The following is an 11003-nucleotide window of genomic DNA, read 5'->3' on the forward strand; positions in this document are numbered from 1 at the left end:
GTTGCAGAAAGCAAGTCATAGATAGTGAGCAAGCAGTGGCTGCATTAACTAACTTCTTCAAGCTTTATATTTCAGAAAGGTAGAAGACCTAGATCCTTTATACTTTTTATATAGATGCCTTATGTTATGAAGTTTCCATGTCCACAGTCATAGGACTCATTTTCATGGTTCAGTGCACTACTTGAAAAAACAAGAATGTGTCCATAGTACACGGATGCCCCACTCGCACTATAATTTTCCATGTTCAGTGGACCGTGAAATTGGGGTCAAACTTTAATTTGGAATTAAAATTAGAAAGATCATATCATAGGGAACATGTGTACTAAGTTTCAAGTAGCTGTGACTTTAACTTCATCAAAAACTACCTTGACCAAAAACTTTAACCTGAACTTCGCACTTTCATTTTCTATGTTCAGTTGACCATGAAATTGGGGTCAAAGCTATAATTTGGCATTAAAATTAGAAAGATCATATCATGGGGAACATGTGTACTAAGTTTCAAGTGGATTGGACTTCAACTTCATCAAAAACTACCTTGACCAAAAACTTTAACCTGAAGTCGGACGAACGAACGAACGAACGGACGAACAGACGAACGAACGGAGGCACAGACCAGAAAACATAATGCCCCTCTACTATCGTAGGTGGGGCATAAAAACTAAAAATTTTTGTTAACTTAATTTCTCTCTTAATAGGATAAATATATTTGGTAAATGCATACCTTGCAATGCTGTCATGCCTGTCAGACAGTTTTCACTTGAATCAAACTTTATTTAATAGATCAGTGAACAAGGTAAACTTTTCGTGGTCAAGTCCATTTCTCAGATACTGTACCCAATATGTCTACTATATTTGGTGTATGGAATGACTGTAAGGTGTCATCTGACCTTGACCTCATTTTTTATGGTTCAGTGGTTAAAGTTATTTTTTGTGTTTTGGTCTGTTTTTTTATACTACATGTATATGCAATAGGTCAACTTTATATGGTGTATGGAAATTAAATATTTTTATGATGTACATGTCAATCTGACACTTATCATCAAACCTTGACTGAATTTTCATGGGTAATGGGTCAATGTTATGTTTTACTGGTTTGTTTTTAAAAAGATACTATACACTATATGTCAACTATATAAAAAGTTAAAGCATGGAATGATTGTGAGGTAGACCTGTCCATCTGGTAGGGTTTATCTATTAACCTTTATCTCATCCTCATGCTTCTCTGGTCAATATAAAGTTTATGTGGTTTGGTCAGTTTCTTGTATACCATCAACAATAGGTCAATTATATTTGTTGAATGGAATGATTGTAAGGTGTAATCAAGTAAAGTTAATGCAATACTGGAAATAAAACTAATTTCTAATAAACTAATAACAATTTTATCATAAAATTCAATGGTCAGTAAAGCAGGCGAGACATTTCAGTGTGTCCACTTTTGTTTTTTGTGATAAGAGCAGAATGAATGTATCTGTGTCACTGATTGATGCAATTAATAATCCCTAATTTGATCCGTGATCAATATTGAGGATAAACAAGACCAAAAATTCATACATATGAATAGCATACTACAGATTAAGGAGAAAACATTAGGTCAAACATTGAAGGAACTCCAAACACAGAGGGTGCCAGATGAAGCCATATATCAAGAAGTTATTACTTGTAGTTGAGTCTTTGCTTTTACTTCTTAAAATGCTGTATGATGATTAGCCAAGAAGGAGAAAACACCAATTTCCAAGTCTTTGGGGTCACCAAGCTATTAATTTATCCCACCAACTCCTGCACTCAGGCCAACATGGCTTCCACTAAAGTGATTTATACAATTTGAATAGCACAATAAGGTAGCAACCAATTTTGTTTGTTTATTACACACATTTCTTTGATATAAATAGTTGTATTTGTGATGTTGTGTAATCCTTATGTGTATTTTTTATTTCACTGAATTTCAAAGGAAATGATCTTTTTCAAAATATTGTCGTAGTAATTGTGCACATGCACCCATACACTGTTGATTGACTGTACCCATTTTTTGTTATAACTTGGGTATATGTTAACCAACAGTATAAGTTTTCAAAAAAGTGCAAATTTATCATAAAGGCTTTATGCAGTCTTTGGCAAAACCTGTAACTTAATGGAATAATATGATATTCTATGAAAATTGATACCCCTGAAAACAATGAATTCACAGTAGGCCATAACTAATATAAATTCATATATGTCCTAAACACTTCAACACATACTCAGCTCTTTCATTTAATTTATGTATTGAATATAATTTTGTTAAAATCACAGTGTCACAGTATGAGAAATTCAATTTTCTGAAACAATTTCACAAGTTGGAACACACTAGCACAAAGTTTGAATGTATAATGCTTTGATTTTTGGGTTGCTGTCTAAGTGATTTACACTTCCTGTTTTATTCAACATGAAATGCTCAATTTCATACACAGTTGTTATGGAATCTACAGATAAAATCTTAAAAGGAAGTCTCATTCGTTTACAGTTTATTCCTAAAAACCAAGCAGTAAAAATAAGTGTAAAAACAAAATAAATCATGACATAAATGATGGAATGTGCGTAATACAACAAATGCAAATAATAAAACTACACTAAATTAGTACATCTCAAAATGGCCAATTTTCTCTTTGCCATTATGTTATAATGATTACATCTTAACTCTAATAAAAATGTATACAAGAATAGGGTAAGCATCAGATTAAGTTGTAATAAAGCAGGTTTTTTACCCAACATTCGTACCTGCAAAGACATTTGCTACTTAATGAAGGCAAGAAAAAAAAATCCCTAGGCATCAAAGAAATAATAAGAATAGCCTTTCAAGATGTAATAATTATTTGGACTAATGCTTGACAAACATAAGAAACTAGTGAATACATTATACATTCCTTTGTATAATTTATATATACAAAATTAAAATGGGTCAAAAACTGTTATGTTTTTTTTATATTAAATCGATATATATATCAGAAAACAAGTAAATGAAATCGCTGTGATGTTTTGATTTAAGGATGATTTATTATGAGTTCTACATGTAATTCAGCTTACTAATGTCTTGGCATTTATAGGGCAAGATAAACATACAAGTAACCTACAACTGACAAACTAAAGCATTTGATACCTATTACCAGATTCTGTTTCTGACACTACAAAATAGTAAGTTTCAACGTTTTTATAATTGTAAAAACAAATCACTATATTTTACATGGTAAACTTGACAATGAGATAACTATCCACCAAAGTTCAAATGAATTGATGTAAGCAATTATAGGCAACTGTACAGCCTTCAACAATGAGATAAACTCATCTATATCTGTTTTTATATAGGATTACCTCCCTTTGCTGCATTGGTTTACATACATTATTTATTGTTAAATCTTATTGTCATTACCCTAACCTGCATACTATTTTTCAATACAATGTCATAATGACATACATGTGCATAACTTTTTATCATATATACATGATGTATGAACACTTAGTTAAACCAATATTTACTAGCATTTAGCTATTAAAAAAGTTCAAAATAAATAAAACACACACATATACCTAGAGATTACTCTTTTGTTTCTTTTGCATCAGTTTTTTTTACCCGAGCTTGATGGATATGTTTCACTGTTAAATATGTTCCTCTACCTGCGCATTAATTTCAGTGAAGTTTTTTTTTTTATAGCAGATGAGATTTTTCCTAACTAAAGGTAGATACCTCCATTTGTACTTAACTCATATCTTGACTACTGTGACATTCTTTTGCAAGAAAACAGAAAAATTAGATTTTATTACACCCGGTCATACCTTAAACCAACTCCAAATCAACAATTGAGAACAGGTATAATGGGTTATCAGTGAATTTGAGCATACATATACATGTACAATGTATATGCATTCTTAAATAAATACAATGTCATTTTTTTAGAGTAAAATAAAATAAAAATTAACACAAACTAATACACATATATATATGTTAAGACTAGAATATATTGCCGTGCAGAGCTTGGTAAATTTGATTTAAAAAAAATAAAATAGATAGTTCTATATATGATGTTATGAACATGATGAATACACCAACAACTTTTTACAACAAATAAAGGCAGATGGATGTATCACAGTATCTAACTATTGTAATTTGTTAAATCTCTGGCTAATAATATCAACTAGTCAACTCTTTATATTCAACATTTTAAAAATCAAGAGGCTCCTTAAAAGCCAAATGACACTTATGGTGTAAATATCCCTTAGGAAACTTAAGAGTCTGTGAGAAAGTTACTGAATTATAATTCCTCAACTACAATTAAAACTAAATGGTCTCATCCCAGTTCTAATTTCCTTTGATCTTTAAATTTGTGCAATGTTACTCAGTTTTAGCTCCTTAAAACCATACTGTATTTTTAACCATTACAACACTTAACAAGAACCCTTTAAAGATATATCTTTCTTAATTGATTTCATTTAATTTCATCTTTTCTTAAAATGAAATCTGATTTTTCCGTTTAAGTTTCAAAAGTTAACTTCAATCTCTACTGACATGACTGACTGAGGGCACTATCATATGTCTGTCATTTCAATTCTACTGTCCATTGGTTAACAAGTTTTTTTAACCAAATTGACCTTTTTATGAGCTAGATTAGATTCTTCATTGAACACAAGAAAAAATTTGTATTTTAATAGTTTTAATCTGTATTCACTATAGGATATTCCTGCATGGTTTTCCCTCCGCGATACTTGAAAATACATATATGTAAAAGTCATATTTTATATAGATTTTAAATTTTCCTCAATCTTTTGGTCAGCTACAACCCTTCAATATATAGACTTCTATTGAATTGGTATAATGCAATGACTAAACTGATCATAACTTCTTTTTTTTTTTAAATGGTCTGATTAATTTTGAAAATTGACATTCATGAACAAATAAGAGTATTGTTTTACAGGGAAATTACTGTAATGCCTCCAATGTGTTACATGTAATATGATTGGCCTATAGATCTTATTAACATCAATAAATATACAACCTTTCATTTCCTATGAAAATTATCAATCATAAAAATAAAGTACAATGTATTCATGGTATTATCATAATTGCTTATTTATATAACAAATATTTTTTTTAATAACTAAATCAGATAGATAATCATACAAGTTATAATTTCAAATGTATTTAAAATGAAAATGACAATTATAAAGTGAATTTATGAAAACTATGAAAAATACACCATGTCCTATTGATAATGTAATGATAATGATTATTGCACAATTACCATGGTTACATATTACAAATAAGAAGATCAATATACCATCTTTCATGTTTATCCTTCATGGATTATATGAACTTCTAACATATTCTCTAATTATGCTAAAATATGTTATATTCATTTATAATCACTTTTCAAATATCTGAAGAATAGAAATCCTTTTCTGAGAACACATTGAACTAAAAAATCAAAATATGTACATTTTGTAGAAGCTCTACAAGCTGACTGAGGATCAGTCAATACAGACTTTAACTTATATCTATAGGGAAAAAGAGGCTTTAACCAACACTCATGAAAGCCATTTTCTTTGAGATCCCCTAAGTTTCTGCATGTAAATAACACAATCATTGATGCATGATAAGATGGTATATAAAAAAATAAAATTTAATCTTTAAATTTTTTCTCAGATCTAAATTTGAGGCAATAGAAAAATATCTTAGATCATAAAAGAATATATAGAATACTATATATAGTGATCAAGTTTATAATTAATAAAAGTTAATTCTTTACACATTATTCTATCATTAATTCTTTACACATTATTTTATCATTAATTCTTTACACATTATTTTATCATTAATTCTTTACACAATATTCAATCATTTTGAATGACAACAAATCAAACAATCAGAAATGTTCTTCTCCCTTTTTAACAAGAATTAAAAGAGTAATTATTGTTTTTCTCTATAAGGTCCGAGTACACAGTTATTTCGTAGTGCATTTCTTTTAGACAATAAATGGAAATTTTAAAATTCCCACCTGCGCTTTCTCAATAATCTTTTTACAGTGTGTTGTACTACTTTTGGGACAAATTATATTAAAATTATAGAAAACTTCATCAGCTGTAGCTCAAAATATGGACAATTTTATGTAAAGGGGGTCTTGAAATCTATTGAAAGGTTCTGAAATGCTAATTTTTAACCTTTTTCAGCTTGACCAAATCACTTCTTTACTTTAAAACTCATGAATCAAATTTTTTCACAGTGTAATTTTATCCCCCTTCTTGCTTTTTGAGGTATAAAACATGAAGAAATAAATTTGGAAGGGGTATAAAAAAAAGTTGGCAAGTAACACACTGTTCACACTAGGGACTATATTTGTGGACAATGAAAATCAAGGGTCGATAACTGTGTACTGGGACCATAAATTAAGAAATGCCCTAGATACAAATGATGAGCTCATTTGATATAAATGTTTTATGATAACTCTGTGCCAATCACAATACTGCTCTTTTTTTAAATCAACAAATGTTTATTATGCAAATCTCTGAAATAAACAGTACATGCAGTTATTCCTTAAAATATGTAAAATTTTAGATCATAACAAAATAATTTATTATGTAAAAATACCTTTACTTGTCATATTTAATAACACTTTCAATTTCAATACATTTCCAGTTTACAACACTAAATGGAGGGATTTATTGGTATGCTACTTATTCAAATAATGTCATACAACATAATTAGGCAGTTTGTGGATTTTTTTTAATTTTTAAAGAATAAGTGCCATGTACAATGAAGTATTTCATGGTTGTATATAACCATTTCAGTCTGTACCAAACTGATTTAGGGTTCGTCTGACTGAAACAGAAATTTGAATTTTTCTACTATATATTCAACTAAAAAATCTTAAAAGTTCCGTTTTTTTGAATGTTATTTTGTCTGACATTCTGTCGGACAGACAAAGTTTGGGATACACTGCCGTATAAATTTTAAAATTATCAAGTAATAGATTTTTTTGCATTTTTGCATTTAGATACTACAAATATAACAACATATAAACATGTAAAGCTACTATTTTTTTCATCAGACATGTCTGATCGTCTATACATTTTCTTTGTACTAAGTAATGGGCTGATAATAAAAAGCAAATATTCTTGGGACTTTAATCAAACTAATATCATCTTCAGATAGCCTTCTTTTAACCTCTGGTCTAATTGAAATCTATCACTTATGTTAAAAATTCCAATGTATAACATAAAACAATGTAAAATATCCTCCAACTGTATCACAAGTTATTGACCACTATAATGTTACAGCGAGGATTATAATGATAAAGATGAGAATACCACTGACAAAGCTGACATAACTCATGTAGACAGCCCGTGTGGCTCTCTTTTGGGCTAGCCCATACAGTCCTTTACCCAAATGTATCTTGGCTTTCCAGGCATTCTTGTTGGCATAAGCACCAATACACATACAAAATATTACGCTCAAATAAGTGAAGATTAAGATCTGGTTAAAAGATTTAAATGGACGTGGTGTCAGATCTTCCTCTGGAACTTTACGTATGAGATGAGGAACAGTGACAGTTGTCTCCCTGTAAGGGTTTTGTAAGGTATTTTGGTATGCTGGTTCGATGGCGTAGGAGGGAATTTCAGGAGCATGATTCTCCTCATGACTCTCTAGCAATGATACAATCACTTGGTTCTGGTCCGTCTCGCCAGTTCGATTTAATTCCTGGTTTTCATGAAGAGGCTGTTTTTCAACATGGTTTTCCTTATCATTTTGCACTGTTGAAGCCATTGTACTATTGCTTTGTCAGATCTGAAAGTATACAGAAATTTACTTTTTGATAAGCATGATAAAAATATTAAAACAACACATTAATTTCATGTGTCCAAGCGCTTTTTTGGATTTACTTTCATCAAGAACTCTCGACACCAAATATTTAAGAGCCAATGCAAGGATGAACCGAAAAAACAGTTGAAGAGATCATTTATCTTATACAATTTTTTTTAAAAGATCTTAATTTAAAAAAGTGTGTATCAAATTCACTTAGTCTGAAAATATTGGACCCATGTGTACATGTAAATAAATAGGAACAATTCATAAAGCTGATCATGCTAAACATAGATGAAATGTTTTCATCTAACATTGACATTAACAAATGATTAAGCAACCAACAATCAATCAATTCTAACCCTGATGGGATAATTTGATCTAGATTGTACATTGTTGTAAAGTAAAACAGGAAACTTTGGTCACAATTATAAAGTGATTTTTTATGAGACCCTTCAGTCAAGTGTAATTCATATCACTGTTAAGTGTCAATATCCAACACTAACTAGCTTATTAAGGGTTTAAACATGCAAAAAGACAATTGAGAGGCAAATATTCATCAAAGTGATAATGAAATACTAGGTGATTTGATATATGCAGGGATCAAGCAAAACAAAAGTGAGCGAGTGCAGAAAATTTATTTTTAGCAGATACATGTAGCTTTTTATACAAATAAACATTGCCAATCATTTTCGACATGTTCAAAGGATAAAAAAATAATTTCTAAAAATTCTTTTTTCTCTCTAATAATTCTATCATGTTTATTTCAGCATGAAGGCACATTACAATTAAGAGTAGTAGATTTTTGGATACCTTGATCCTCTTATATCTCCCAAGATTATATTTAAAAATCTGAACTTAATCATGTTTACAAAAATCATTTTAATGCAGGGTTTCAGGTCTTATATTGGTAGAGAAACACCTTAATGGTATATGTCATGGACACATGTACATGATGTAGAAATAAACAGGCTGATTATAGTTCAACAAATCCGTGTTATAATCTGATTAATTTCTTATTAGTTATTAATGTTCAAAAAAGAGATGCTAAAGGTTTTTATATGTTTCAATTTTAATGATTGTAAGATTCTGGCCAGTATTGCCAAGGATTAACCGGTAAAATCCCAGGTTTTACCACTGGGGCATGAGATAATCATAGTCAGCTGCAATGTAATATCATGTAATCAGTAATCATGCAATTTCTGATAACATAGCTGTATAACAAGTTTAGTAAAGCCAAGTTAGGCATGAACAAAAATGTCACATTGTGGGAATTATTTTGTAAACATTTTAAACATTGTTAAATAAAAATACTTAAGGATTTAATATTTTTAAATGTTTCATTGTACATGTTGTATGATTGTGAGATTGAGTTTTTGTGATACAAGGATATGCTTTGAAGGCATGGTGTGTTCCTTGAACAATGTTGATATTTTAAGAAATCTTCTAAAATTTTGGTATTACTTCATGGAAATTCAATAGCATAATTTGACTTTGATGCTTTTCAAAAAACTAGTTTATATTGATAGGGGATTAATTAAGGAATCAAAAGAGCAAAAAAAATAAATAGGACAATGTGTTCAATGGTGTTTGTTTTCGAGATATGAGCCATTGAAATTTTGACGGGAAAATATTATCTCTCGACTTTTCGTATAGCTTTATCATCATGATCATAAACAGGTTTAATTTCTCAAAAACTATTAAAAAAATAAAAAAATTATAAGACTTTTACAGATCGATATATATATGCGATGGCTTATCAATGCGGTGGTTATTGTTTGTTTATGTGTTACATGTTTGTTTTTCGTTCATTTTTTGTACATAAATAATGCCTTTAGTTTTCTTGTTTGAATTGTTTTACATTGTCATTTCTGGCTCTTTAATATGTTGTATGGGCTTTGCTAATTGTTGAAGGCTGTACCGTGACCTATAGTTTATAATTTTTGTGTTATTTTGGTCTCTTGTTGAGAATTGACTCATTGGCAATCATACCACATCTTTGTTTTTTATATTATATATTCTATTTAACACAGAAAAGGATACATGTCTATATGCTCTTGATGCTATCAATCTACATGTAAGTTACACCCACATGTACATGTAGTTGTCTGAATTCTAAATAAGATGAATAAATTATAAAGGAAACTAAAAAAAAAAGTCACCAAAATTAGCTCTTTTGTAAGTATAAGTATTCCAAGTTTATAAGAAATTTGTTAATCATATGATCATGTTAATATTACTATATATACAATGTAATATACACGATATAAAATAATCATGTGAATGATAACTTTAAAGAAAAGTAATCTAGACTAATGTAATCAATACCATTTGAATTAAGGTATCATTGCCGATCACTAAGACGCTTGATGAACATTTACAGTTCAGGGATACAGGCGAGCCCCTCTATCTGGTAAATGACGTCATAAAGGCGTGTATAATTGACAAGTTTTTTCCGGTGACAGATGAACTCTAAAGTGGTTTATTCTTAGTGCAAATTATTATCAGATTATGACGTCTGGCAAGGCTAGCCTATAATTTTTTTTCTAGACGTCCCACAAAAATAATAGTGATGGCAACGTTAAATACGTTAATATAGTAATGCAAATAGACAGGAAATAATAAAAAATAAATTAAAAACATTGATTTACTAAATTTTAATCTGCTAACCGAGTCCCTGTGGTCTGGCAAGGCTATTTTAATTTTTTTTGAGACGACTTCGGTGTAGGAAGGCGTCCCAGAAAAAGTTAAAATAGCCTTGATAGACGTCGTATTTATTTGGACTAGATACACGTATGTTCCAAAAATAAACATAGGCTAGCTTAGTCAGTTACATGTAGTAGTGGCGAGAGAAACATCTATAGTCAAATTTCAAAGCTTTTTGCGATACAAGAATAGAATGTGTACCTGTAAAATGCTCTGTCTGTTTTCAAACGATATACATTTTTATAAAATCGAAAAACAGCTATTTCTCATTCGATCAAATCGAAAATCAGGAAAATAATGAATCATCAGACTAAAAGAAAAACAATTATCGGTGACGGAAATGTATGTTTCGGAATTATAGTATTCATAAATATTTTATTAAAAGAGTTTATAGACTTTATTTAACATGAAGAAAAACATATGCTTTGTTTATGCTTGTCCCTTTTATCTCATATAATATTTATGTTGATTT

At 29.7% G+C, this 11003-nt stretch overlaps 1 long non-coding RNA gene across 1 annotated transcript; it reads right to left on the reverse strand.

Annotated features, from left to right (window-relative positions):
* Positions 1 to 2237: 2237 nt before the first annotated feature.
* Positions 2238 to 10861, reverse strand: LOC143048694 (uncharacterized). The gene is made up of 2 exons (XR_012969920.1): positions 10733 to 10861; positions 2238 to 7810 (listed from the first exon to the last, which is right to left on the reverse strand). It is a non-coding gene; the product is annotated as an uncharacterized LOC143048694 (long non-coding RNA).
* Between the last annotated feature and the right edge of the window lie 142 nt (positions 10862 to 11003).

The sequence above is a fragment of the Mytilus galloprovincialis genome, chromosome 10 (assembly GCF_965363235.1).
Source record: "Mytilus galloprovincialis chromosome 10, xbMytGall1.hap1.1, whole genome shotgun sequence".
NCBI lineage: Eukaryota > Metazoa > Mollusca > Bivalvia > Mytilida > Mytilidae > Mytilus > Mytilus galloprovincialis.